We start from the raw sequence: 26,260 nt of genomic DNA, 5'->3' as shown, positions 1-26,260 counted from the left end.
AGAAATTAGGGCTCTTGGCACACTCATCATCATCTATAGAACGAATTTTAAGAGGAGGGCAAGTCTTGGTTACTTTTGCTGAGCCCTTTCCAGAGAAGTAATTTCCCCTAGCTCTCAGAAAAGATGTAACTTGCAGAGCTCCACAAGGCAGGACAGCCACATGAGCACCTATAGCAATACTCCATACAAGACTTTTCCCTTGAAAAAAGGCAAGAGATGATGGTAAAATATATCAAGTTGCCCTAGGGCTACAAATTTTCAAAGAGAAAAGTGCTACCATCATAGGCTAAAGTTAGACTACATGCTTACTAAGATGTTGCCTACAACATTAACCATTTGTTATTCTGCTGTACTCACCCCACCCACCACCACACACAAACCCCACGAAAATAACAGGTGAAAGAAAGACTATTGCAGCATAACATCTTTTGGGAACAGAAACTGCCGTTTTGGTCTGTGCATGTGAAGCTCTATGACATCAAGGTCTTGGTCCATCACCGTTGCTCTTAAACAGTACCATCAATTTTACTGGGGAAAAAAAATCAGAGGATAGACTAGGTAGGATAGTATTAACGTAAGTTAGATGTACTCATTAAAAGTTATACAGTATCATTTCTCATTAGTGATTAAAATTTTCTTTGATAAAAAGTATGAAATCCTGAAATTTACTATCAAACAAAAATAGAACTTTCTAGAAGGTATATAGATCAGCAAGACTGTTTTACTAATAAAGGAAAAAAACCCATCAAAATTAAGGAATTGTGGTAGGAAATAATAAAAACCCAAACCCACAACCTCTGGATCTCTATCTCCTTGCTAAAAGGAGATTCTAGGGGAGTTGTACCATGGTCCATTTAGAGCCTCACTGCAAATTCCTCCATGTATTCAACCTTACATTAAGACAAACTACTAAACCATTCCTGAAAAAGATTAGCTTATTTGCAAAAAGATACAAGCCAGGCTCTCCAAGAGCCCGCGATACCACCAGCACCACTAAGATAACCGGTTGAGTTAATGACATTTCCACCACCTCCAAGATAGCTGATAACATGATCATCTCATTACTACTCTCCTTTACAACTCCCTGTTTGGACATTAAGGACAAAATATGCAAACTCAGTGGAAAGATATGGTACCAAGTCTTACCTGGATTACAAAACTCCCCACATTAGCCCTTCTACCATTAAAGATGTCTGTGGTTTATATTGTTCGAGTCTAATGAAGAACAGAGTAAATGCTTACGCGTTTACCGTTACTCCTCCGTGACAAATGTGAGCACCCACAAGAGACTGATTTGCATAGCCGCTGAGGGAGCAACGTAAGGCAACTCGAGCAATCTAGTAAATTCCGATTCAATATTGCTGAATTATCTAGATTTATCCTTTGATTCTTTTGTAGCTCAAGTGTTTAATTCATGATTTCCAGTTTGAAGGCGTAAGCTTGCAAAGTCTTTAGTTTATATATCTCATATGGCATATACCCTGATGGAAATACTTTAATTCCACTGTATAAAAATAAGCTTAAAACAGCAAACACAAGAGCCCAGATTAAATTTCTAGATATAACATCACTACTAAATTATAAATTCAACATTAAAGAGAACAAAACTGGTTACATTCTGTTCCTGTTAAAAGCTTCCAACATAAATAGGTAATAAAATATAGTTGTTAGTAAGTGTCAGCAATATAACCACACGTGTTTTGTAACTTCTAGTTGCTACTACTTAAAGTTACTCACTAGCAATAAGTGGAAAGATGATCAGGGAGGGGAAGCAGGAGGAATAAACTATTAATACAAGTCTTCTACAACTCTTGCCCCTGTGGCGGATAATCCACTTCTAAAAAATACATATATACAGAATACATGCTAATGTCCATAGGATTCTAGTGCCACTCACAGCTTTCTTTAAATAACGGATCTACTACTCACTTCCTCTGTTCTATTCAAAATCTGTGGGCAGCCATAAACTTGGCCGGAACCATGCCTGTTTCGTAACACTGAAGCTACTTGAGAGTCAAGCACTGAGAAGCAAAAAGTTGACAAGGTAGAAGAGCAACCCATTTCTCCCTCTTGGCTTCCTTCAGGAGCCAGATAACATCTGTGAGCAGGATGCAGGCCAGTGCTTTGATTCCTCCAGAGCCAAGACAAAAGCTTTCCCCCTGCCTTCTTGTAGTGCTGAATTCATGCTTTCATGTAAAGATTTTACTGAAAGCACAAATTTTTGTGGATCATTCAGCTCCTACACAGGGGGAAAGCTAGCTGGAGAACAGCAGTCTCAGGAACATCTCTTGAAAGACATCTGGAAACATGACTAGTTTGAAGTGGGAGCACTGCCCCAGTCCTACCACGCTGAGTTAGATGCTCCATCCCCAGCATTTGCTGGGAGAAGCAGTGCGGGTTTCCCTCCACTCACCTGCAGCCACATCATTCCTGCTTCTACCTGTGAGAGCAACAGCAAGGTGTAGCCACAGGGTGAATTAGCAAACTGATGAAAATGTTACTGAGTGGGTTAGTTTCCCATGAGATAAGCAGCATGAAAGAAATCACATTGCAATCACACGAACACTAGCTCTGCCAAGGAAGCTGCAGCAGGAGATCGGGGCACAAGGCAGGACCACCCAGAGATGCATCAGAGGAGGTAACTGCAGCACCAAACTGCCTCCAAAGCCTCTAGCATCAGATTTTACCCTTCCAAGTGTGAATCTTCTGGTTAATTTTAAATCCATAACAGATTTATGAAGAAGTTTTAAATTTAAAAGAAATGTATCACATCTATTTCTTACAAAATTATTTAAATATGTGAAAAATACACTACAACAATGTATAATAGAAACAGAGCTTCAACTTTAGAGAGCTGGATTTTGTGCCAGTAAAGTAAAAACTTACTGGATATTTCAGATCATCATCTTAACATAGTGCTGGATATTTCACATTAGCATTATCAGATAAGGTCAGTTATTCAAAAGAATCAAAGTTCCCACGATGCTAAATAAAACGCATGTGGAACACATTCAACTTGAAACTAGAACGGATCACTCACGTGGAGATCCCAAAAAACAATCAGAAAAAGTAACTGGGTTGAAGTTCACACATTTATCCTTGCTTTCTTCAATCCAAGGTTTCTCTCTAATATTTAAGCCTTATCACTTGTACACCTCAAAAATTCTGCTTTACTTTTTTTTATGACGTGGAACCTCACCTTCCCCGTAACAACAGTTTGTGCTTGACCAGATGGAGGTGTAATCAAGCTCATATACAATGTAGCATAGCATTCATTTGTCATGTTGCTAAATCCTGGTCTGCAATTTCTGAATTATACAGGCTGATAAATTTGGCCCTCTCAGTTTATTTTTCTCACTGATAATAAAGCAACCAAGTTCTTCCCTTGCTTCCCTGAGAAGATGGAAATTTGCGTTCATAATAGGACTAATACGTTGAGATGCCGAGCACTGCAGTATCTGTTAAAACATTTACTTTTAAGTCCTCTGAGCTAGGACAGGCACTCAAATCATCCCATCCCTGGTTTTAACTGTGAGACCAGTGCTTCGTGCCGACTGTCTTCTAGCAAGGTGGAACAGCTCAGACAGGACCTCTGTCCTAAAGCAGCTTATACCTCCCACCCTCAGGCACATAAAGAGACTTCCGAGAGGCAGGACAAACAAGTACGTATGCCAGTAGGCAGAAGGAACCAAAGGAAAGTATCTGACATCACGGGTAAATAGTCCTGCTGCTTTGACTACTGACAGCCAGTTCCGCTCTGGTCCCATCCACACCTGCACAAAAAAGCATCAGCAGTTTCGCCCTGTCAACAGCCTTGGTGTGCACCACTGCCTGGACACCCCTCCAGAGCAGGGTCCCTCGGAAAGGAACAGCAGAACACACAGCCTGACAGTTCCAGCAGGCATGGGGCACCTGGTAAGACTGATGCTCTTTAATATGGAAATGAAAAAAGATTTTAAGTTTTCCCCAAAATTTAAGCAACTACAAGTTGGGGCAAAAATTCTGAGAACTTCTTTGAAAGCAAAACTTCTGTTCGTAATCTATTTTCATTTCTACTTTCACCTGTGCATAAGCTCTCATATTTTAAATATTTCATATTAAAAGAACCAAGCAGAATAGCTTTAAAAACGCAGAGCATATTGGCATTGCCAAACAAATCTCACACATTTCACAACTATAGAACACAACACCGAGCAGCTGCATCAATCACAAAGAAGAAGTTAGAACAAAAGCCCCAAGAAATCATATGACAAGCGTCATTAGTATTTACAACAAAGCACTGTTTCCACAAAAGGAAACAAAATGACATATTTCCCACAGCAAATTTAAAGCAAACACATTGACAACACAAATCAGTATCTGGTGAATTCTTCAAAAGATTAGTACACCTGATTCACTTAAAAATAGCTTCTCAAAATAGGCATGGAAGAAATCAAATTCATTATAGGACACTGAACATGGGAAAGCTTTTGAATTTTCTTACTGTTAATCTTCTGAAACACACAGGCCAATTAAAGGGGTCAGACTTAAATTTTGTCCCAGCTTGCAAGCACCTCTTGGATTTAAACAGATCCCTTTCTACATCATAATCCAAGAGATATCTTGAAGAAGTGCACTTGTGAAACACTCCTGTCACCAATACCAAGTCGCACGTTGCAATTCCCTGTATCTCCCATCTCGAGGCACTTACACCTTAGCTCCCCTGCCAGATCCTTCTGACACAGGCTATCTGCACAATATTGACATAAGTGTGCTTTCACCCCAAAACACTTACTACTGTGTAAAACCCTTGGAGATAGTTTATGAAAATAATTCAGATTAAACCAGTGAATTTATCAATTACCCTGAATGCCCACTGAAAGCATGCTTTTTCTTCCAGAGACTACTGTCTAACCCTGCTTAATTATTTCCTAGTTTTTCAAAGACATTTTGCTTAGGGATAGCAAATATACAAAGAAAAGTCTTCTATTACAGCATTTTTAATTTATCCATAAAGCTCTCATCTCCCAGTTTTAAGAAACCTCTTGCATCACGAATAGTTAAAAAGAAAACCATAAAAATGTTTCCATCCAGTATTCTGACAACGCAATACGGCTGTGAGAATTTAAAAATCTGAAAGTAGAGAACCTTGAAAGGAAAGCAGAACGTATGTTGCCCCATCTATTGAAGCTTTTACCTCCCACTCACACTCATATACACTATGCCAGATCTGTGATAAAGGCATCCATCCCTGTGAACCTAGCCCGAGGCTGAAGTCAACTTCCATAAGCTATTAAGAGTCATTAGAAAAGTTTTGTACTATTGATACAGTGAAACAGCCAAACATTGAGTACTCTCTCTGAAGCTGCTAGCTGTTAAAATAAATGCCCCATAACTGTTCACTTTTTGCCACAGTGCAGTTTCTCAGAAAGTTTTGCCAGCACAGATATATCAACTAAAAGAATAAAGAAAAAAAACCCCATGCACTAAGCATCACAGCTACTTCAGCAATATAACAACTATGAAAAAACAGAGCATTGTTGACAGCTTTGCTTGTGGTGTTTGTGGAGGTGATACAGTAGCGCTAGCAGAAACACTCCTAGCAGAACACACTGCAAATTCATTTGGAGTCTCTACCAACGCGTTTCTTTGTAGTGAGAACTAATTACCTCTTTCTAATAGCTGGACCACACTAAGAACATATAGCCCTTGAGGTAACATCATTGGAACGTTTAATTCAGACAGCAGAGGTTATGCCTTTAGATCCAGACTTCCTGGGCTTGATCGCCACTGTCAAAGAAACATATACAAGTATCACATTACACTGAGATGCACTCAACATGAGATAGTTTGCTGATTTTTTTTTTAAGGAACTCCAACATTTTTCTCAGCTTGTTGTAAAACAAAAAAAACTCACATGTTTAAGGTTACTAGATTTAGGGAGAAAAAGCAAGGCTTTACTTCATATGCTTAATCCCTCTGTGCTTCTAGCCAGTTCACATGCAGCACAAGAGCCCTTTCTACAGCAGCTACATTTCACTTCCCCACTGAGCCCCCTTAGAGCTTAATGAAGGATTCATCATCAATCTCTCACACTGCCTCTGTAGCGGTATCAGCAGAACATACTCCTTCTCTGCTTCACCCTGCTCAGCCATGCTTTGAGCGAGCCAAATCCTCACAGGCTGTTTGAGATGATCCCAGTGCTCGTCATCTCCCCACAGACATGCTCTGCTACCATTTGTGGGAACACACTGCAAACTGGATCAGGGAGTCTTTTTTCTGGCTGGGTAAGTTTGCTGATCTGCTTCATGTCTGGCATCACCAGTAGTTATGCCAGTGATACCGCAAGTTGCAGAACTCCCCAAGTTACCATTACCGCTGCAGATTAGGTACAGTTGAACTATGGCCTCAGATGACTTTCAGTTTAGTGACTCTTTTACAGAAGAGCAGAAGAAACTCTTTAGAATTTAAAAAAAAAAAAATGCTGACTGGGGCAAAGTCACTTTAACTCATTTTTGACACCTGGTGTCAAGCCAAGGCTCACTAGAAATAGTCTTGCTTCTTTGAAGCAGAGCAGCATGCTAATTTGTGCTGGCAGCTCACTCCATTTTTTCTGAACTTCAGAAGTAAAGGAAAATGTTTAGAAGCACAATTTTAAAAATCACAGAATCAAGGAGATCACAAGAAGTGCATTCAAGATAGCATTTAATCCTAGTTACTACCCAAACTTTTTTACTATCAACATTCTGCAGTCTATTCTAGTATTAAACGGGATTGCAGAACAGGCTTTACCATGAAATCAGAGAAGTGGGGAGAGTGCCCTGAAGGTTCTTCATTAGCATTATCTCTGTGTAGCTCACTGGGGAAAGAATAAGGAAGACTCCTCTGTGGCATTCTATTCAAATGTATGAGCCATATTTAAATGGGTAAGGGACATATTTCTGATGCAGACTTCACAGCAGGTCCAAGTCAGCATCAGTTTCATTAACACTCAGAACATCCAGGCTAAAGAGCCCTTTGCCATACAAAACTGAAAAAGATGTGCACCTTGCATCTCCTGAATTATACAAAGGATCCAAGCCAAGACTCCAAGGGCTCTCAAGTTGATATCGCACTTTTCATACAGAGGCAAAAAGTCCTGAACAGTACCCAGTAAAAACAGAGCTTAGTCTAAATTTTAGGTGAACAGGGAGAAGAGGAAACCAACAAGTTAATTACAGCCCACAGTCACCTCCCCATTTCTAATAGCCGCATCTCAGAACTAATCCCCAAAACTCCTTCCTGCACCCAGACCCCAACCAGCCTGTTTAAAGAGCAGGGAACAATAAACACTGATGAGCAGAAAGGGTCAGGGGAAGGAAAAAAGCAATTACAGTAACTGCAAAACAAAGCCTGGAAAAGGAGAGCTGAAGACACTTTTTCAGAGAGGCACAAATCCCAAATCCCACCAGCCCGGTCCCGAGCAAACCGCCAGCTGTGACCCCCGGCCGGGTCAGTCCCGCTTTGCTCCCTGCCATTCCCACCCAGGACCCCTGTGTCCGCGCTAACCTCCTCCCCCCCGAGGCACGGCACACTTGCTCTCCCCCCTGCACGCAAGTGCGCCCCGCTTTCTTCGGCCTCGCAGGGTACTCCCGACTGAGCAGAGGGCACCCCCTCTTTTCCTCCCTCCCAAACCGGGTCTCCCCCCACTGCAACGCGCTGCCCCCCCCCCCCAAGTGCAGCCGGGGCACCCCCGTCCCCTCCCGCACGCAGGGAGCCCCCCGCTGCCAACAGGGCACCCCCCCCCCCCCCCGTTGCAAGCAACGCTCCCCTCCCTCCGTCCTCAGAGCACCCCCCGGCGGAAAGGGAGCCCCCTCCCTGCCGCACCGGCCCCGCACACACACAGCCCCCCCCCCCGCCAGCCCGCGACCACCGGCCGCACAGGCCCCGCAGGACACAAGGGCCCCCGGCCCCTCCGGGACCCCGAGCGGAGCAGAACCGGAGAGCGCCCCCCGCACGCCCCTCTCACCTGCGGGCCGCGGCTGCCCGCCCGGCCCTGGCCCGGGGCCCCGCTCCGGAGCGTTCCCGAAGTCCCGAGCGCGGCCCCGCGCCCGCCCGCCCGCCGCCACCTGGCCCCGCCTCCCGGCACCGCGCGCCACCGCCCGCGCCAACATGGCGGGCCGCCGGGCCTGTGCGCATGCGCCCAAGGGCGCACCGGCGAGGGGGGGCAACGAGCGGCAGGCGGGGCTAGAGGAGGAGGCGGGTCCGGGGGCGGGGCGGTGGCGGTGAAAGGGGCGGGGTTATAGGAAAGGGGCGTGGTCTCTGGGCCCGCGGGGCGGTGAGAGGGGCCATCCATGGATGGATGGATGGATGGATGGATGGATGGATGGATGGATGGATGGATGGATGGATGGATGGATGGATGGATTGCACAGGGGTGCACACAGGCAGGAGTTCTGCTGGCAGGGGCTGTCTCCACGAGCACCGTGCTTCAGGAGAGCTGCTGGAAGAGCCGGGAGGACAGCAAGAGGCAGCAACTTAGGGAATGCAAGTGATAGATGTACAAAAACATCTCCTAGTGTTCTCCAGGGGACTAATTTGGGACTAGCATTACTAGCAAGTGAAAGGCCAACCCCAAATTGCTCTCCTGACCATAGGGTTTTCTACTGGAGAGCTCAGAATTGCTTCACCTGCTCCTGTAACACTGCAGGATGGTAACCTTGAAGTTTCTTCACAGTTTTCTTCTCTCTTTCATGTGGCTGCAGCTCTGATTTGGGAACTGTTGTTCTTCTGCCTGTATTGTTTCCTGTAAACACACCTTTAATTACTGCACCCCCAACATTCAGCAAATTTTTGACTGTAGGTAATCTTAGGGCAAATAATGCCTTAGTTAAACCCAGGCAACCCTAATGAAGTTCTAGGAATTTCAGCAATGCAATTCAGGGCAGAACTTGATGCAAAACTAATTATGAAGCCATAGGTAGCCTTCCAGCCAAGACTGCAACCATCTCCTCATAGCAGCTCTGTAACTTCAGCTTGGTAAATGCCCTTGGCTTGAAAGATGCCAGCTTTAACCCTAAGGGAAAGGTTAAGCAAAATTTGACACCATACCACACCATCTGAGAGTTGCATATCTCCAACACTGCTGGCTTTTAAAGCTATCTTTTATCTGGAAATTTTTGAAATCGGCTTATCAAAGGCAGTGCATCATCTATCTCAGAGAAAGATTCTGGTTAAGTAACTCTCTAACAGATTTTGCTACGGGCAGTTTCAGGTTTGCTTCTATTCTCTTCACATCATTAACAGCAACTGAAGTAAATTCAGGCACAGAGAACTAACTTATCACTACACTCAAGCTGACAATAAATTCAGTATCTCATTTGCAGAAGAAAACATTTTTTGAGTATGTTTTTCCTACTTCTGTCCTTGAAAATGACCTCTTGCATGAGCCAGCGCCAGTCTTGACTTATCTTTACAAAACTTTGGGAGGAACGCATCTCTGCTGAGAAGGGACATGGACATAGCGACACGCTGGATATTTCAAAATGTTCCCAAACAGAATAACTGAAGTCTTGGAATGTGCTCTCTCACAATGTTTTACAAAAGGCAAGTTGTAATAGAGAGCCCTTCACCTTTTTTTCTTGTTTATTTCCATTAGAAAGAAAGTGAAATTTGCCATATAAATAGACTGTAGCTACTAAACACGTGCCTCTCTAGATATAACGCTCTTGCAGCTCTTTTTACTCTCAAGGCAATGTAATGTCTCGAATGCACATTTAACATGGGCTCTTGTCCAAGTTGCAAACCGATCCCACACTTCTAACCACACAGACACTTTCTGACCCTCTTTGCTTACTTACATGACAGAAGGTGGGTTTTGTCACAGCCCAGGTTCCATCTCATTTCACAGCTGAATATATCGAATTTTTTGCTAAGGACTTGGCAAACAAATCAAGTGCTAATGGTGCTCCAGTGTTTTTCTAATGGTTCCACTTTGAAAACCAGGCAAATTTTCCCAGGCTTTACCTGGGATCTCTCAGCACCAAAACCCACAGACGTGACTCGGGCAGCCCCCAGGAGATGACAGCCCAGCTGTGCCAGGGAAAGGCTGGAAAGCTCTGTTCAGCAGACCTAGGCTTGGTCACTAAGGGTTTCTTATTGAAAATATGTGTACTAGTGTTGCTCAAATGCTATTTTGTTTTTAATAAAATTTTCTACAAGGTTTTGATCTCTCTGTTATGTATTTCTCTGCAAGAAATCCACCATAAATTTACTGTAGAATCTGTCAGGCATCTCAAAGTATAAACATGACACAAGACAAATATACAAAATTACTAATATAAAACAATTTACAAGGTAAGTTTTTATACATAACTTTACCACAAGATTGTAATCACAAACATTTTCTATTAAAGTCTACTTATAGCATAGTTCCTTTCAAAACATCATTCTAAGTATTTATGCTCACAAATCTGACATTTGATAACGGCACTGAACACAATTTGCTGTGGCAATATATGTTTTCAGCATTTAACAGCAGTATAAAGAATGAAGAAAATTACCAGTTCAGACAGAGCATGTTTATACTCACCTCACAACCATTTTGCATTGATATTACAGATTATATAGAGAGAACAATATCCATTAAGCAACAGTATTTCCTGATCAGAAATTTTACAACTTGCCTTTATCTAAAAAGAAACAATAACGTGTACCCACTGCCACCTGAGCTAGAAACAATTCACTCTGAACGTTTGCCATAAATTTAACAGAATCTGTTACGAAGCCGAACACAGAACTTGGGTAGAAGAGGAACTAAGCTCTATTAAGCTTCAATTGCTTGTGACGAGGTAGTCACTGTTTGCAGTTCTGTAGATAGTCACTGGTGAACTTAATTTGAGCGTGTGAAGAGTTGCAGTGGCAGTACCCATACATGTGTATTTAAGGCAACGTTTCTCCAGCTGTTTTGACTTGCATCGCCTGCCCAGGTGAACTGCACCACCCATGACCCCTTCTCCAAGTGCAACGCTGTAGACGGAGATGCATCTATCTGCTTCCAGCTCTTGAAGTGAGCTCTTGCGCTGCATGACTACTTTTTATTTCCTCTTAACTTTTGCATGCTGCAGTTTAGAAAACAGTTACTTTCAGAATTTATACTTTCTCTATACTGAAAATGTTTTGTTTCAGATAGATCTGCATATTCATGCTGCAGTAACAGCCTGAAAAAATTAAAATCATTCTAAAATGAGAGTTGAGGTACATATTTGTCAAGCAGTAAACACTGAAAATATTTTCCGATAAAAAAATCATTCATTTTAAGTATTTTTAAAGCCCTTGACTTTCCCCCTCACCCACAGTTATAGACAGCTTGATTCCAGCCATATACAGTGCATTTCCAAAGTTCACTGACTACTCGGGTCCCCACTAATGCACAACAAATCCTACTGAACTCATTTTTCCAAGTAATTTTATTAACCTAGAGTAAAAAGTAACATCTGCTGAGCACAGGCAGCCGGTTCGTGGCTGTTCCCGCAGGCTGGCATCCCATGCCATAGGCCGGGATGTGCAGCCAGAAGCTGCTCGGCAGCCGACCATCTGGAGCGGCTCCATGAGTATTACTCCAACCTCTGAGAGGGAGAAAGAGATTTGAGCACCAATAAATTGTCTTTGCTGAGGCTGGTGAAGCCTCATAAAAAAAATCTTTTCAGAGTGGAGCATACCTACATCCTATTCTTGCTGTTTTCCCATGGTGTGAATTGGAAATTTCCCCAAAATAAAAAAAAAAATAAAAATCCCTAGAGGGAAGTTCACTGTCCCAGCAGTGCTCTACCACGTCGTTCTGCTCCGTCTCTGCTTCCTGCAGCACCCAGGAGGCATCAGCCATGTTCCAGGAACACCAGCAAGGAAAGACTCTCCCATTGCTCCCAATGGCCTTAAGCTGAAAGAGGGTAGGTTTAGGTTAGATGTTAGAAAGAAATTCTTCCCTGTGAGGGTGGTGAGGCACTGGCACAGGTTGCCTAGAGACGTTGTTGATGTTCCATCCCTGGAAGTGTTCAAGGCCAGGTTGGATGGGGCTTTGGGTAACGTGGTCTAGTGGAGGGTGTCCCTGCCCATGGCAGGGGGGTTGGAACTAGATGGTCTTTAAGGTCCCTTCCAACCCAAACCATTCTGTGATTCTATGATTTCCCAGCTATTTCCTGCAAGGAAAGATGGCCTCGCAGTCTCTCTCCCAGCCCAGAGCTGCAAGCACCAGACACCCTTGGTGCCCACAGCGGTAAATGGAAATGCCAACTTCCCGCCTCATGCTTTAGGGTGGAGAAATAGGCATTATCTTCTTCACCACCCTAGTGCAGGTAGGATCAGAGCCAGCTGAAGCTCACTGAGCCATGGCCGTGCCTGCCCAGACAGCTGCAGGCAGCCCTCAGAAGAAAATGACACTAAAAGTATTTTAAAGCTTGGTGAAAAAGATATTTGAAATTACTCTCCTTGCAGAGTCAGTGTCTTAGCATTACAAGCCTGCCAAGTAACAGAGTTTTCCCCTGTGCTTGAAAGAGGAAATAACTGCCTGGTATGTGCTGGCACACATTAGCATTTTAAATTACAATTATAATACAGATAGATCCTGCATGTACAAGCCTTGATTTTCAGCCTTTTTACACCATCCACGCTCATTTCCACAAATGTAAAAATTTGGGGTAAAACACCAACATAAAGACTAATTTTTTTTCATACCACTTTTAATGTCTCATCTCTCTGCCTTCCGTACAGTCTCCCACCATGGAAATAATAATTATTGGGGCAGCAGAGAATCACAGGCTGTTTTGACAGCCTGCCTTTCTCTACCAGGCAAAACCACAGCAGAACAGGGAAGAAATCAGCATAAACATCATTGCTATTCTCAGAGAAACATTTCCAATGTAAATGGAGCATCTCACCAGAGAGATACAGTCAAAATATTAAAATATGTAGGAAGGGGGAATTATTTTGACCACTGAGCATTAAAATTCATCGTGTGTGGGGAAAAAAAAAAGCGGAAAACATTCAGGGTACAATTGATCCAAACCTTAGGAGTTTGGGAAGATAATTGAAATGTGAAAGGAGTGGAAGGAAAGAGGGAAATCAGAGAAGACTACTGCAGGGAGTACAGTCTGTAACTACCATTCAGGCAGAAAGGAGGCCATCCAGTGCAAGGGGAGGTTTAAGAGCCTCAGGAATTTGGAGTGGCTGCAAAATTTAACACAGCAACTACAAAGACAGTATCTGACCTAAATATGCGACTTACATCCTTACATTGTCCGGTGCTACAATAACCTCTTTAGTTTGAGAACATGAATGACTAAAATAAAAGTAACACTGACATCTTAATCCTATTTTTTAAACTCATACATGACAAGATTGCTGATTGAGGGGGGTTTTTTTTAAGAAATAGCAGTAGATTTTACCTGCTGTATCATGCCAGCTTTGTTTAAATTGGTGAAGTGAGGATCAGACAGTCCATCACTCCCTTCCATCACCAGAGGTTCATTGCCCAGGGTATAAGTTATCATGGTGGACACACAAAAGGTTTTACCCACTTTGTCTTGCAAATTCTTGTATGATTGCAACATTTACATTTGTAACGAGGACTTCCTCATCTCCAGCTGACTAAATTGTTTTGGAAACCTTCCTTGGGCACATAAGCACTGAGAAATAACAACCTTTACCAACTGCAGTCTGCCAGTCCCAGCCTGAAGTCTTCCCTTACCTCGAAGGATTTCACTCAAAGAAAATAAATAGCAGTGGAACTTGTCATTTCCTCCAAACTCATTTTGGAGTCTATCATATTTTTCCTCCAGCTAATCTCAGTGAAGCTGAATTTTAGATTTGTAGGAATAGCTATTTTTAAAATAGGTTTCTCTGTGCTATAAAATATTATAATAAAATATCACTGTCAAATGCAGGTGGTGCCTGAGAATTCAGTGCAGAACTCAGTCGAGCCATTTCTTTGGTAATTCATGTGTTCTTCCACAAGAGCCTTCGTTTGTAAGTCATACAGGAATTTTCTTGTAAAGTGTTTCCTTGCTTGCTCTCTTTGAGATATATATTCATAAAGAGGAGCGGTGCAACTTCATTTTTGAGTTGTACTATTTCTCTACATTGCTCTTTTTCTTAATTTCTTATACACATTTTGAAACAGTCTGGAGAGGGGTGGGAATCTGAAGTTTGAGTCATATATTTTCAGAAAGTCCAAAGTCTCAGTTATCTGATTTTTCTAAGCCAGCTTTGTATCTTTACCCTTTTGTTTCCAAGGTTTGTCCTTTTTTCTAGCTTTAGTATCTTGGAAAAAAAAAATCATCAAATGTAATTCTTTTTCACTGTTAGGCAATAAGTGAAGCAGTGCAAGTAAGGAAATGCTTCCAACCAATGTCAGAGGAAAAAAGCAAAATACAATACTCAGCTTCAACTCCACACATTTACAAAATGCACTACAATAGCGCTTTTAATATCATTCCCATCAATCTCTTCCTTTTTTTTTTTTTTAAATGTCTATACAGCAGAATGTACAAGCATTGAGCTTTGATGTGCTAGCATGGGGATGCTTTATGATTCATGAAATAATTACATTCTCATTTACCATAAACAAGTTCCAACAGCCAACAGAAATGCTGGGTTAATCAATGTCTTCTGCAAGTGCTCACTGTTCTTCTAGTTTGGACAATAACTGCAACAACACTTTTTGCACAGGATTATTAGTCACTGCAGATAACTACTTCTGCCTCTGTAGACTGTATATTGTCCAGGCTAAACAATTTATCATTGCACGCTCACACACTTTCGTTCCCCTTTATCAAATGTTACTAACTCCTTTCATATGACTGTAGGTCAGCTTTAAGAACATGACAGGAATTAAACATACATATATTTTTTTTTTTTCTCTCAAACTTCAGTAAAATCACCTTGCTTTTTATTCCTAAAACTGGTGATGCAGGACTTTCTTATCACAAAGAGGAAACAGGAGCTCAACACTCCTCACCTTGCCAGGAATGCGGCAGGATAAAGAAGATAACTTTCATCCTCCCCGTTCCCACAGGTGGGGATGGACAAGGAACAAGTGCCAGCAGAGGAAACTGCTCAAGCCAACACAATTCAACCAGGATGCAGGAAAAGTGGCCTGTGCCAGGTGGAGGGCTGATGTACAGAATTCCCCCGGGAGCAATAGGGAGAGCAGTGGCTTTTGCTGAGGCAATGCAGCAGGGCAGTACAGCACCGCACTGCCCTTTTGCTCAAGGCACATGGCATAATCCATATGCTAGCTTGGTACCCAAGAATTTCTTTCCATATAGAAGAAAGCAATGCACCTTTGTTTCCTTATAATTAGCACTAAGGATAGAAAATTTGGAACTCTAACAATCCCTGTATGGCTTAATAAATTAGCATTTATCACTACGATATCAAAACAAGACCAAACTTCTGTCATATATGATTTTTAGTATCACAAGAAAATGATTAAAAGCTGGATTTTGCTTGTCTTTTGCAAACACTTATGTAGATATCTGGAGCACTGCTCATGTGAAAGTTGTAAGATCTGACCAAAGTTGGTTATGATACGGCCTAGCTATGTCGGGGCAGAAGAGCTACCTTTTACCTGCCCTAGCACCACAAAAGCAGTGCAAGTAACTGTATACTCTTCTCCAGAATGTAAGCTGCTAAGGGGGCTTTCTGCAGCAATCAATAGTTCTTATATCCAAGCAATCCATCTTTAGGTTCACTCCTAATTAAAGATCACCATTGAATATAAAATAAATTATTGATTGCTGTCAGGAAATACATTAACACATCTGTCTCCAAGCAAGAACAGCTCAATGGTTCCAAGTGGAGCAAATTTAGTAACTGTCAGTGATGTGGAAGCACTCCATTCATCAGCTGAGCTCACCCAGTAGTAAAGCAGCTTAGTATCCTCTGAGCTACTCCTAAACCTGGTCAGGGGAACAACACAAGACTATTCAGTGGACATTTCCAGAAGCAATGCTTTAAAAAGAAGTTTCAAGTTGCCACAGGATAAAATGTAGTGCCTCATCATGATATTCCTGAAAGCAGGAGAGCACAGGTTAAACTCACGTGCTCTCCTGCCCTGAGACAGATTTAGGCACATCTACTAAGGCTAAACTGCACCACAGGACCAACAGTGAAGAGTTTGTTTGCTAAGTTATTTCTTCAGGGATAAACAAATCGTCGTGAAATGTGCTTGTACCATTGAGATACTGCAGCGTGCACAGTATCAGCAGAATCTAATGAAACCAGCTATCTCGTTGCAGGGTATTTTACTGCAGAAGCTGTACCAGTAAAAATCCTCAGTTTTGAGTTGTGACTGCACTGAAAGTCCATGCCCTTACCTTTCTGTCCAGCACAAGGATATTGACTGTGAAAGCACAACAAAGAAGCCATTTAGCCCAATACTTTAGCAATAGGGGAACATTTCAGCTACTTGCATACCAAATTGGTAAGATCTATAAGACCAGAGAGGACAGAGGCGAATTTTAGAGACACCCCACTGAGCCTGAGTAAATGGCACAAGGAACGTAAAATTCACAAACAAAAATACAACACAACACATATCAGAAGAGAAATAAACTGAGGTCCTTGCAAGGTTCACAGCCCAGCTCCTGAACAGATTGATGTCCTGCCCAGGGCTGTCTGTTCTGACCACAGAGATTTACTCTCCTCATGAGCTTTCTAACATAGGCTTCATTTAGGGAGGCACGTTTGTCTGTAAACAACCGCAATCAGGCCGTAGTATCATGGTTTCACTACCTCTAGTCGATCTCCCCTACAGTGTATTGCCATGTAGAGGTTGCATGAGCAAAAGCTCCTGCATATATGAGCTCTGTATCCATTGATATGTCATCCTAAATTTTGTGTATGAGAAAGAGGGGGCAGAGCAAAGAAGGTCAATGCTGACAGAAATCTTGATCACCATTGGCCCTCCTTGCTGTGCCCCAGCAGCTGTAAAACTTTGCTTGATATTATTTTAATTTTAAAATCTGATTATCTGTGTTTTGGCAGAAGTTCTCAGCAGCGTGCAATCCTCCCTTCACTGAGACAAATGAATTAGCATAAAGTGGGGGTTGTAAATTACAGGTCATCAGTATTGGCAGGGAAATTATAGGTGCTCGGCAGCACGATAAATACTGGAGGTGAACCCGGCCAATTGCTTTCAAAACTCCTTATTTACTGCGGGCCCCAGCTGCAGGGTTGTGATGGCTGTAAACATCGCTCCTGAATAATGGGACAGGGATCACACAGAACATCTGTCCATAGAGTATAGAGGCAAACCCATACACAAAACAGTGAAATGCAGTATCGAAAGTAATACAAATACAAATATGTCTGTGACGGTGAAGCTGCGCTTCATTTGGTTCAACACAATTGAAAATAATTTCCATTAAACTATACAACAAGCATTTTCAAAATACCCTTGAAAGGCTCCTGGAAATAGTTGCGAGTGCCTGATGAGCAAGCACAGCTAGTGTTCGTCCTTCTGCCATTAAAACCAGAGGCACAGAAGGGAGCTCTGATTGTCTTTTCTCCAGCGTTTCATTGTCTGGGCTCCATGACGGTGTTTTTTATGCAACGATTGGAGCCTGCACATCGAGGAATCCAGGGGACTTTACAAGGCAGATACTTCATTTTCTTTAGGGCACCCTAGACGTCAGCTCCCTAGCACTCCTTTCAGCACCAGGGAGGGATCCTTAGGGGAGCTCTAATCCAGGTGGCTGGGCAGAGAGGGGAAAAGAAAATTGTTTTTACATTTCCCTTCAAAAGCAGTGCTTGCAACACGCTCACTCCACAGGCTGTGCCTTGCAGGCAGCCCTATCTAGTCCATGCTTAAGGATGCAGTTCATCGTCCTTTGCCATTTCACAGACGGGCAGGATCCCTTGATGTCACGGGTGCCTTCCCAAGGATGCTGACCACCCTGTCGTGCCTGGGTATCACATCCATTTAACACCAAACCTCTGCCTCCCCTCCCTGCCTGGGCACACTTGCCGCGATCTGGCGGAGGGAGTCTTGCTGTTCCTTTCCACCCATGTGCCCTGGGTATGCCAGTGGCAATCAATTTTCCTTGCATGGGCAGATGTGCACCCAGGGGGGCATCAGCCCCCACTGCGTGCGGTTTCCAGCCTGCTGGGATGCTCAGAGCCACACTGGGCCACGCAGAGATGCCTGAAAATATTGATGACTTTATTCCTTTTTTTATTCAGGGAGGAATTTAGAGCATCTTTTTTTAATGTTTTTAATATCCATTTTATATTTTTAATATCCAACTCCATTTCCTGGCCAGCCTGTACATCCTGGTGGGGTGATGTGTGTCCTCTGTGACTCCTCCTGGCAGAGAGTCAGTTTATTCAAAAATAGAATGAGGATTCTCATTAAATGAGAAAAATCATGTGCATCCTCAGAGCTGCTCTGTCTCAAGGCATCATTGCTGAGATGCCTAACCCTCTTTTCAGTCTCCTTGCATGAACTGTTTGTGTGCAGTGCCCCAGAGGCTGCTCTCAAAGGCCCCAGGGCTTTTCAGGAGAAAAAAAGACATTGAGGTACTTCCAGTGATATTTTTTTTCATCAACAGACTTACCATTAAAAACACACATTTCTGACAGCAGAAGCTTTCACTGGTCACACTGCATTATTGGCAAGGAAGCCTGAAAAGAGAAATTACTGCTCCTGCCTCACTGCATCCTTCATACTTGCCCATGGTGCTGCTGATGCTCGGAAATGCAGGCAGGTGTCCTGGACGCTGCCTGCTTTTTATTACGCAGCTCCTGAGGGGTGGTGAGGAATTGCACTTTAACACACTGCATCTGAATTTTAATTGAATTGTAGCCCGCAGCTAAGTGGAAAGACATTAAAATCAAACTCCAGTGTTTCACTGTATAGTTGATGTTCCACTATGGTAATATTTCCTCTGAAATAATTGATCATCTCTCTATTTATATTGTCTCTTTCTTCAGCAGCCCCTTCCAGCAGCCTGGTACGTCTTCCCAGGCAGGCCACAGAAATGTGGACTGTGTCCCAGTGACACCCGCTCAAACCACCGCCTGATGCTGACAGTGCTGGACCACACATATTTTCTATCATCCAAACTATATTTTAATGAGGACTGCTGTAAGGACAAGGTTTACAGATAAACGCTGAGTATAAAGAGGGACTGTGACAGAATTAACCTGAATCTAAAAGAAAGACACCTTTCTGAGGAGGTTGTATAAATGAACAGCAACCTCCAGGTAGGAGGTTTTAGGCACTTCAGCTCACTGTTTTTATTTCAGAAGAGAAGGGCCAAAAACATGCTTGGCTTTTTCTAGCTAAAGAAGTCTAAGAAATCATCTCTCCCCCATCATTTCCCAGCTAAAAGCTTTTGCGTGTGTGGAGACCCTGCTTAGCCAAAGCAGGACAGACATCAGCATCACTCCAGGGGAAGGGGTCTGGCCAGCAACAGGGGACGTGTTGTCAGTCCTGCTGCGAAGTGTCAACAGCAAAGCTTTTTTGAGGAGCCACAGCCCTCTGCTCCCTTCTCAATGCCACAGATGGGACGCAGCCTCCGGGCTGGCACCTCCGAGGTAGCCAGGGAGCACAGACCGCAGACAGATGCATGTACACACTGCGGTTGCAGAAAGCTCCTGCAGAAACCAAATCAAAAAATAAATATTATATATACTAAAAAGCATAATAAATAAATAGCACAGACCACTTCAAAAAATGTATGAGTCACTACGCACTTTGTGGCTCCCAAAATCAATTGCTCTTTGAATATGATTCAGTGGCAGCTGCAAATTTATTTGATTTGAATATATGTTGGCCCACTTAATTCATCCTGCCTGGGTTTTACAGAGTGAGTCCATCATGGTGCTGCAAAATATAAAGCAGGTGTCAGAAACAAAAAAGGTGTTAGATACACTTATCCGATGCCTGGAGTTTTTGGGGATGCAGCACCCCAGAGACAAGGGCAGCCAGGATGCCCGGTCCCTGGAGCATCCCTGACAGCTTGCTGATGCGCTAGAGGTGCCGGCGGTGGGGACTGCGGTGGTCAGTGGAGGCTCTGGCTCCTCCTGAGCTGCAATTTAATATAATCTACTTCTGCTACAGCAACTGCATCCGCTCTGCTTCTTTTCTAGGCATGATGTAGTTCTCACTGCAAGTACTATTGTTCGCAGTTACTCTACATCTAGCACGAACGTGGAAAATGTGCAGAGGAGAGTTGTAAAAGTTGCTGGTTTAGCTGGAACTCAACAAAAGAATGAGAAAAACCACAATCAGAAACACAGAGCAGCTATAAATGAATGGGCACACCCTTGCAAGAGTGGAGATCCAATAAATATTTGAATTTACCAATCTCTGAAATCAAAATGCTAAAAATAGTCTCTAGCTTTTGTTTTTCAAAAGGAGAGTATCCTGTTGCCAGAAGAGATTTCTCTAGTATTTGAGAGGTTCACAGCACACTTCCCAGCTGATGTGAACCTGCTGCTCGCCAGGAGCAACACAAGACATTTGGGCTTTGCAGAAGCTGCTTCCCACAAGGCGTAATTGCAGTCTCCACTCCACGTCCGTCCCCCCTCCATCCCCGTCCCTGTGAGCCGCAGCAGGAGAGGAGGGCCTCTCTCCTGCACCTCCGGCCGCTTGCCAGAGCAGACGAGGAGGAGGAAGGGCTCTGGCAGCTCTGCTCACTGCAGAGGCAGCGCCTGGAAGGAACTGTTACATTTTCCCTATGGAAAAAGTTGAATTTGTTTCCCAAAGCTTTGAAACCATCCGCAGAGCAGGAATGTCCTTCTCCGGCCAGCCCGTGTTTATGTTACTTGTCCATACGAAATTGTGAGTGCAGGTGCAACATCGTGGTGCAGCGTGGCTACCCATGTCACATCCCATGCAATGTCCTGCCTCTGCTCCACGGGGACTGACCTTTTCTTATTTTCCCAGTTTAACTGCCCAACATCATCAGTTAATCCCGGAGCACTTCTCCATTTGCACTTGAAGACTGTGGCTGCTATTTCAGACCTGAAGTGTGGGCTACATCTGCAAAAGTGTGTTGGGTTTTCCAGCTGTATCAATGTCACAAAAGAAATTGCATCTTCATGAAACTTGTCCCACTTCCATTCTCAAACCACCACAGCTCCAGGAGTGCCACTGTTCAGTATTTTCTAGACATTTCCTGTTTTTCCTGGGGGTTTTAGGGTTGTGGGTTTTTAGGGTAGTATGTCCCGCTTTATCGTTGGAAGAGGAACCATTTTCCCGGTTTAGCTCCAGGGATCCTATCCAGCAATCTCCACAAAGATATTTCATAATTAATTTTGTATATTTTATGAGTCATTTAACATACATGGAAGAGATGAACAAACAAGGGTCCGCATGCCAATTCCTTGAAATGCCTGTGATGTAGAAGATAAATATTATTTGTGTAAAAGGAAAAAATCATACTCCTAAGAAATGAAAGGCCACTGAGGAGCCTTGCACCAAGGCAGCACCAGCTGGCTCATGGCTGGCTCCACTCCTTGAGGCAGTGAGGAAGGATTTAAGCCCTTCTGCCATTTTCACCTAGTGGTATTGGGGTAGAAATTGCTCAGCCTCCTGGGGCAGCGTTTGGAGCCTGACTCGAGCTCACTCCCCCAGCTGTCGGCTGCTCAGGGGATCACAGCGAGCAGCGATGGCAGGACAAGGCTTGGATGTGGTCCTGGCTCACCCCAGCTCCATGGAGGGGCCCCAGCATAGACAGTCTCCAAGGTCACAGTGGGAATTCCATGAAGGGAAACCAAGGGCAGCCAGGAAAGCCCCAGCTTCTCCCCAGGAGCCCCAAGATAAAACAGGCAGAACTTTATAAACCTTTAATAACAGTAGAGAAGCATTTAATTGCAGCAACTAATATGGAGCGTAACAAATGCACAAAGCAGAAATGCAAAGGCACCTGTCACTATAGGGCAAACTGGGGCATTTTTGTTAATGATCCCGAAGGGCTCCCAGCACCTGCTCCATTCGGTGGGAGCAGAGGTCAAGTGACGCTCTGGGTTCCCCCTACCCACAGGAGCCATTTCAGAGCTTAGGGGACCCCAGAAGACTGAGCTGTGCTGTCCTGGGGACACGTGCCAGTGTCCTGCATGTTGTCTTTGGCCCTTGTGAGCACTTGCAAGCCTCAAGAGTAACAACTGACACTAAAATTCAGCCAGGAAAAGTGTCCCCACAAAACAGGTGTTAGTACCTGCACTTGAGTGCTGGAGAACTGCAAAAAATTGCTCTCTGCAATACTGTATCTTACTGGAAAAGTTGTAAGGTAAGAAATGAAAAGAGATCGAGTATTGTGATAGAGGAGAAAACATGACTGGTTGGGGAAAGGAAATCTTTAGGAAGAGATACACAAAATGCAGCTGATGATAGAGATCAATTGCTGACCTGTGATAGCTTCTGGAGGCTCTTGAACAATGAGATCTCCAAGAAAAAGCACTGAAGGTCAGAAAAGAGATGATGAAATGCTTGGCAAGGAAATATGCAGAGAGAAAATGCAGGTTTGAATATACGCACAGAGAGATGATGCCCAGCGCCGCACAGACCACTGACTCTGCCAGTGAACTCCTTCGAAGGGAGCTGCAGGTCTAAGAAAAGGTGAGCAAAGATGGTTTCCACTGAGATCTGGTTACCTGCAGCTGCTGGCTAATTGTAGAGAAACTTTACAGACTGCACTGAGGCTTCCACCAGGCATAATTCTTGCTGCTGCCACTTCTGCAGTTGCCTTGACCTGTAAAAGGACATTCAAAAATTATTTCTACAAAAGCTTTCTACTTTCTGTGCCACAGCTCCAGCTTTTGGGGAAATGCTCTCAAATAGGACTTAGTTGCATTTTTTTAGAGAAAATGGAGATAAAGTGCATAGTCCAACAGATAGGACAGACATCGCCAACAGAAGCAGGGAGAAGGCTATACGGAGGTAAATGCAGGCAGAAACATGGATGCAGTGTGTCAGCCTTGAGCTTCTGCTCTGAAATATGCCCTGGCCTCACTGAAACATGCTGCTGCTATCTCTGTCCCACTCATCTCAGGCATGGCTACACCAACGGCCACGGGTATTAACACGTTCCCTTGCTGCAGCCATCTAGCAGCGCTGAGCTGCATCCACAACTTCTTTTTTCTTTTTTTTTTGGCATCAATTTGAAGTGCTTCATGTGACTTTCATGTCCTTGCAACTCTCTGTTCAAAGCGGCTGCCCCGCTTGGAGGAGGTTGGGGCATCGCTGGGGCTGGGGTCTGCCTGCCTTGGGGGTCTGCTTGGGGCTCACGGGGAGCTGCAGGGAAGAGCAGTCCCTTTTCGTCCACCCATCAGCCTGGGATTGAGATTCATTTGAACATACACATACCATCACAGAATGTAATTGTGTTTACAAGCGTGAATGAATCTCATCAGTTTTGCTTATTATTTCAAGGGGGTTTTGCCTGCTTAATGCTCCGTAGTTATTGTCTCTGCTGTAGAAGAGACAAAGCGATTGCTCTGTTCTCAGTCACAGCTATTTATATCTTGTAATAACACTCCCCAGGATACAAGGAAAGGTATGAAACCAATAGCGTAAAATTAGGACAGAGACAAAACCTCCAGGGCCTTTCTGCTCAAAAGCTGTCACGAATGTTACCACCTTGCTTTTGTTTTCTCTGCTGGATTGCTCCCCCGCAATCTCTCAGGTAGATGCTCTTTCATTCTGTTTATTTAAGCTTAATTCAAAGCAAAAGGAGTCCGTGTCTTTGGGGAGATCAGTCCCACATTCAGCAGTAGACATGCTGACACCTCCAACAGTCCAGTGACAATAAATCTTTTAAGAGCCTCTAAATGCTGGGAAAATCAGTGGTAGCTATTGCCAGCACTGGTCAGATAACACCCCAGCTCTGCCTTTGATGCAGCTCTCGTTGTGTTTGGCCACTCTGGGTCGGACATGTCCGAGCCTCCTGGTTGGTGTGAAGCCACTTGCTGGGGAGAGATTCCCAAGGGAGCAAAGGGAACACAGACCCGTGGAAATCAGCCACATCTGAGCACTTGGCAGGTACTTATGCGCCTTTTAAAAGGCTTCCTCTAACTTTAAAATCACAGCTTGTCTTTTCAGGAGTTTGTTGAGATACTGCTTTGCTGCCCCCGGGATCTTTTTCCCTTAACCATTCCCTGAGGAGAAACTGGCTGATAAAAATAAGTACTGAGTGATTCTTTGGAAATCAGACGTGAATGCTATTCCCTTAAATCTCTCCTGCCAAAATATATATATTTGTAGCATATATATATATATATATACAGTTCCTTGTGCCAACTTGTATTCTGATGATTTTTTTTAGTTGTTTCCCCTGCCATCAAGCCCATCTGCTAGTTTCACAAACATAACATCAGAGGTCCCACCCCTTCAAAAAAATTTCTGTGTTTAAACGTGACTCATGTAACCAGATGTGCCACAGTGTTACACACATTTTGTGCTATTTTTATCGCTCTCTGTTTTCTTCAATGATTAAAGCTTTTATCATATAACCCAGCACTTTGAAACGGCTGCTCAAGTTCGACACCGCAGTTCAGTGCTCCGTCCCACGTTAATCTCTGTCAGATTGCAGAGAGCTGCTGCCCTAAATGGTCTGGGCAGATGGAGCCGTGCTCTGAGCAGAGCCGCCACGCTGCCTTCTCTGGGTTTTGTTCTGAGAGGTGTCTCCTCTGGATGGGGATGAGCTGTCCGGGGTCTCCTTGGGCCCGAAGGAAGACAATTCGGGCCTGGAGAGCTACAGGGATGTTGCCAGCCGACCCTTGTTTCACACCTGCCTGCCAGTGGTGGGCCCAACATCACTCACCGGCCAAACGGCTCTGCAGCTGCCAGACAGGAAAGTGAACCGCAACTCTTTCCCTTCCTCTTTTTCCTACATTTTTTTTCTTTCAGAACATATGCAAAGGATGATTGAAATTGTACATGGTTTCAAAAAAAATTCTATTACTTGATAACGGTATCAGAGAAATGTCAGTTTGAAAAAACCCAGCTATTATATACATTTTTAGAAAAACACATTAAAAAAAAGCTGTAAATATTTCAAACCCCAACGCTTGCGACCGAGACGCAAGGAGCAGAGCTGTGCCTGCGCATGTCCCTGTGCATTGCCCCATGTCCGCAAGGAGCACGCCCGGGGCTGTCATGCCGCTCCTGAAGCCACCTGCACCTACGTGGTTTCTCCCATCGGCTCAGAGCTGCTGCCTCAGCACCCGGCTGCAGGAGGGGGGTGCACTGGATCTAGATAACAAATACGCCTTGTTCAACAAACATTTGACTAGAAATGTAGACAACATAATCAAGAAACCCATCTGCTTCAGAAAAGGCTTCTGAGGAGTTAAGTTACACCCTTGCTACGTCATATATTCAATTATAATTCAACTACCCCCTCTGGGAATTAGCATAGAAGCTAATCACTATGTAAACTGCAGAATGTGTGGGAAATTGTCTTTTATCAGCACCACTGTTATCCCTGGGAATGGGAGGGTTCAGGCACCAGTATGCAAGCAGCAATGCTGCCTGCTGCTCTTGGCTGCTGGGTGTCTCAAGGCTTGGGGAAAGCAGCCTGGCCCAGGGTTTTCCCTGCCCCAAGCGCCATGGGGCGGACACTGCAGACCCCTGGCACGGCTGTGGTCTAAGGCCAGGTCTGCTCCTCACTGTGGATGAGGAAAAAAGGTGTAAGGGCTGGTGGTGGTGCCCAAAAGCCTCCCTGGAGCCTTGCAGCCAGTGGTGTGAGGATGGCCATGGGTTTGGCAACTGGGAGAAAGGCTCCAGTGTCCAGGGCTGACCCACTCCTGGCACTCACTGGCCACCCCCAAAGGGCAACTTAATTCACCCTGAGCATTGCCGGGGCATCTGTAATCCCCATGGCGAGCGCTGGAGCAAGCTGTTGCTCTGTAATGATGAGTCACTCCTCTCCAGAGCAGCAGCTTCCAACTACCAAGCAGGCAGATTTTTTTTTTTATTTTATAATGTGGATTTTTTTGCTTGATCTTAAAAGGCGCATTCAAGAGAGCACAAAACAAATCTACGTGCATGTGAGAAGATGGTGCAACTTTGCTCTTCGCAAGCCCTGGGAAGCCACTGTGCACTTTGCCAGCAGGACTTGGCTGTGGATTTTCTAGTTGAACTTTCCTAGGAGATAATGAGGTATCTACTACCTCGGTGTTTTCCCCTGAAACATTCTGGTTGTGCTGAAACACTTCTTTCCCACCAAGAAATGAAACACTTCATTTTGAGCCAGGTCTTTGAGGGTTGATGCCCGACATTCTGCAGTATCAAATC

At 44.1% G+C, this 26,260-nt stretch overlaps 1 protein-coding gene across 9 annotated transcripts in view; it reads right to left on the bottom strand.

Annotated features, from left to right (window-relative positions):
* Positions 1–8,107, bottom strand: part of KLHL13 (kelch like family member 13) — a 92,507-nt gene extending 84,400 nt beyond the window's left edge. For 2 of the 9 annotated variants that reach the window (XM_054840065.1, XM_054840070.1), the window contains exons 1-2: positions 7,988–8,067; positions 5,649–5,769 (exon numbers count right to left, since the gene is read on the bottom strand). The gene's annotated coding sequence lies outside the window, so the exon portion shown is untranslated. Of the gene's footprint in view, positions 1–5,648; positions 5,770–7,987 lie in introns of all 9 variants that reach the window. The other 7 variants (XM_054840064.1, XM_054840072.1, XM_054840061.1 and 4 more) reach the window with 5 other exon arrangements.
* Positions 8,108–26,260: the final 18,153 nt, after the last annotated feature.

Source organism: Grus americana, chromosome 12 (assembly GCF_028858705.1).
Source record: "Grus americana isolate bGruAme1 chromosome 12, bGruAme1.mat, whole genome shotgun sequence".
NCBI classification, from domain to species: Eukaryota; Metazoa; Chordata; class Aves; order Gruiformes; family Gruidae; genus Grus; species Grus americana.
The sequence above is the reverse complement of the archived record's forward strand: the minus strand, read 5'-3'. Positions and strand labels throughout refer to the sequence as shown.